The following is a 4,179-nucleotide window of genomic DNA, read 5'->3' as shown; positions in this document are numbered from 1 at the left end:
AGGGACTCCCCGAAAAAAATAAACAGCAGTGTTCCCTACCCTCCCCTTCACTGTTTTGATAAAAAAAAAACCCAAAAAATAAAAAACAGCAGTGTTGATCACACAGCACTGCCCCTTGATGTGAAGGGCAGTGTTTGTCACTGGCCACCTGGGTGTTTTCCTATCTTCCTGGTGGTGGAATTTGAATAAAGATTGGTGCACTTTGTGTCTTTCACTGTGTCTCACACCTGCACACACACACCATGGGTGCTGGGGAAAAAATAAGAACTACCGCACTTAGGTGGTGGTGTAGGGGTTTTAAAGAAAGAAAAAGAAAAACAGGTGTGCTTGCCCTTTGAGGTGAAGGGCAGTGTTTGTCAAAAAAAAAATAAAAAAAATAAACAGCAGTGTTCCCTACCCTCCCCTTCACTGGTTTGATTAAATAAAAAACCCCAAAAATAAAAAACAGCAGTGTTGATCACACAGCACTGCCCTTTGATGTGAAGGGCAGTGCTTGTCACTGTCCACTCGGGTGTTTTTCTATCTTCCTGGTGGGAAAAAAATAAACATTACCGCGGTTAGGCGGTAGTGTGGGGGTTTAATTTTAAAGAACTAAACAGGCGTTTCTTTTTGGCTATTGAATATTTGTATAACAACATCCGGCACAATTAAACTAGGTTATTTATCATTCTCTCAATTGAATAATAAAAAAAAAGCAGTGTTGATCACACAGCACTGCCCTTTGATGTGAAGGGCAGTGCTTGTCACTGGCCTGGCCACCCGGGTGTTTTCCTATCTTCCTGGTGGTGGAAATTGAATAAAGATTCATGCACTTTGTGGTTTTTCACTGTGTCTCACACCTGCACACACACACCATGGGTGCTGGGGAAAAAATAAGCACTACCGCGGTTAGGCGGTAGTGTGGGGGTTAATAAGAAAAAAAAGAACAGGAGTGTTAGCAAAAAAAAATAAAAAAAATAAACAGCAGTGTTGCCCCACAGCCATACTAGTCTGAAAATGCCCGATCTCATCTGATCTTGAAAACTAAGCAGACTCTGGCCTGGTTAGTACTTAGATGGGAGACCACCAGGAATGCCAGGTGTAGTCGGCTTTACTGAGAGCTGGATCAGTGTGTGTGCAAGAACTCTCCTCCTTGAAGGTGTCTGAGAGGAAGGGGGAACTGATTCTGGGACCAGAAAAAAAGAAAAAAAAACAGCAGTGTTGCTTCCCACAGGAGTCTGAGCCGCCTCAGCAATTTTCATTTTGTCCCTTTTAAGGACGTAAAAAGGCGGGCCCTGTATCGACTGCTGCTGCACACCGTCCACCTCTTCTCCCTCATCCACCGTCCGGACACGCCTTGGCGTGCCCATTTGCCACCGGGCGGTGGGGATCCCCAGTGGAGGGCTCTCTACGCGAGAGTCCTCCCCCTTTCTCTCGGGGATCTGGGGTGGAGGGTGTTGCACGCAGCAGTCCCCTGCAACCGCAGGTTGCGGTGGTTCACGGACTCCCAGCCCAACTGCTTGTTCTGTGGCGCTGTGGAGTCCGTGGACCACGTGTATATTGAGTGTGGGTGTTTGCACTCCCTTTTTGATTTTCTGAAAAACCTCCTCCTCTGCTTTTGGTTGCACTTCAGTCCCACGCTCCTGATCTTCGGGCACCCGGTACAGAGGAGGGAGGACAGGTCTGAAGACCTCCTCGTGGGTCTGCTCCTGGGCCTGGCCAAACTGGCCATCAACAGGTCCAGGCAGCGGGCCGTGGAGGGGGTCGTTAGGGCCGACTGCCTGCCCCTCTTCCGTGGTTACGTTAGAGCCCGGGTGTCCTTGGAGAAGGAGTACGCTGTCTCCACCAACACCCTGGAGTTGTTCAGGGAGAGGTGGGTGCCACAGGGAGTGGAGTGCATTATTTCCCCCTCCAACTCTATTTTGATTTAATCTCTGCCCTCCCCTTCACTGTTTGATCACACAGTATTGCCCTTTGATGTGAAGGGCACTGCTGGTCACTGGCCACTCGGGTGTTTCTTTTCTTCCTGGTGGTGGAAATTGAATAAAGATTCATACACCTTGTGTCTTTCACTGTGTCTCACATCTACACACACACACCATGGGGGCTGGGGGAAAAAATGAGCACTACTACAGTTAGGCGGTAGTGTGGGGGTTAAAAGAAAGAAAAAAAATAAAAACAAACACAAAAAAAAATAAACAGCAGCGTCAGAGGTTCTGCTCATTCCGACAGCTTGCTCTGAGGAAGCCAGGCCAGTGTCAAGCACTCCGCATGTGTAAACAAAGGGTGACTTGGTGACAGGATACCAGCTCTGTGGTGTTATTTCACCCCTCTTAGTATTTTAGCCAATCTTTTGGGAATCTTGTAAAGTGCACAATGGCCTCTAAATCCAATTGTGTATTTTTTTCTAAAGTTTTTTATAGGTTCTACAGTGTCAATTCCACTTCGTTTTTGGACAGTGTCAATGATTAAAAATTAAACATAATGTGCCAGACTTTCTAAGGAGTGGTAATCACAGTCAGATTTCCTCTCACCCTCCTACTTTTTCCTATGAGGTCAGAAATGTCCAGGAGCACAGACAGGCACTTTCACAACTCCTATGAAAGGATAAACATGTAAGATAAATATGGAGCTAGGGTGTCAGGCTACCAGGTGGGCAGCGTGCCATGTGGATAGAGTGCCAGCATGCAAGTTGAGTAGGGTGTCAACTGGGTGGATTTCCAGGTTTGTAGGTTACCAGTTGGGTAGGCTGGCAAAACAGAAGGTGGGTAACTTACTAGGTCATTGGGGGAAGATTTGGGTAGATTGGGGTAGTGCAGCATATATTAGGTCCAGCAAACTAGAAAGGGTGGTGTTGGGTCTGGTGAAAGTTTGAAGGGTCCAGGAGTAGAGGAGGCAGGGAAGAAGTGTCTGGGTTGGTTATGGCAGTGTGAGCATTATCAATCAGGGTCTGGGCAGTGTGAGTAGTCTAGAGGAGGTGTTGTTGAGTGCAAATGATGAGTTGGAGGATGTCAGTTAATAATTAGCCAGGAGTTGGATTGGATTTTAATCTTCTAACATTTGTTGAGTAGCTATTAACTGCTGCAGAACCCTCCCAAGTCACTATGCGTTCAGAAGGGTTCCGGGCACAGGGGCATTTCCCATTGGAATCTTCAGTTTCAAGAAAATTCCCTTGGATTCTGATGCAATGGGGATTCCATAGAGTCTTACGTGCAACTCTGATTTTGGCCCTCACAGCCATTTTATCTGGCCTTTGGACCATTATGTCAACAAATAATAGAGTCCCATTTAAGTTTTGTCTGCTGGGGAAATGATACCGATAATTAGGCAGGCACTAAATGGTGGGAACACAGCAACATGAATAAATTGACTTATCCACCTATTCAATGTCAATTTTATCAAAAGCCTCCACCATTCACTCTATCTCACCTCGACCATCTTTCTCCTCACTAAAAACCAAGCTGCAATTACCAGAAACTCAGCTGAGACTGTGGAAGCTCAGATGAATGTTCAACTCAGTCAGACTTGTTCTAGTATTTCTAGCAAAACCTCTGACAATTTTTTTGTGCAGCAGTTCATTTAAATGTTACTTGAGATACGCAGTCACTGTATTGAGAGAACTGTTTGTGTAGTGATGCTTGACCTTATGAAAATTTTAAATGAACAGTTTGGCATCTTATTAATTCACATATATGCAGGATATTTTCAACTGCTTGAACGATGAGTGTTAACCCAGTAAACTCTGCATCATTAATGTTGAGAAGAAAATTATCTTGCACATGCATAAGTAACTAGAGGTAATTAGTCAATCTCATCAAACTATTGGATTTTGCTTTCTTGCAAAGTTAAAATTGATTGCAAATAAATTCAGTCAGCAGCTGATGTAACATTGTGCCTTCATACATCTACAGTGGCCTCAACAAACAGGGAAGTGTCAGAGAAAGGAAGATCCTGAAGACAGCCACATCACTAAGAGTGCAAGAGAGAGGATGGCACAAAGATAGTCACATAATGGTGTGAGAAGGAAGAGGGTCCGGAGACTGGGAACTTTCTAAGCAGAGACTGTCAGACCTGTGGGAGACACCACTGCTCTGGCAGCCAATAAAGTGAGGGTGAGGGTGAGGCTCAGGGCCTTCACTCGCTTTATTTAGAGCAGAGACAGCATTGCTGCCTCACAGCAACAGGGTCCCAGGTTCAATT

At 45.5% G+C, this 4,179-nt stretch overlaps 1 pseudogene; it reads left to right on the top strand.

Moving 5' to 3' along the window:
- The first annotated feature begins 972 nt into the window (after positions 1-972).
- On the top strand, positions 973-1,090 carry LOC122557582 (5S ribosomal RNA; annotated as a pseudogene).
- Positions 1,091-4,179: the final 3,089 nt, after the last annotated feature.

Source organism: Chiloscyllium plagiosum, unplaced genomic scaffold, assembly GCF_037043375.1.
Source record: "Chiloscyllium plagiosum isolate Xiang-an unplaced genomic scaffold, Cpla_swu_hap1 HiC_scaffold_11, whole genome shotgun sequence".
NCBI lineage: Eukaryota > Metazoa > Chordata > Chondrichthyes > Orectolobiformes > Hemiscylliidae > Chiloscyllium > Chiloscyllium plagiosum.
This window is presented reverse-complemented; position numbering and strand designations above follow the sequence as displayed.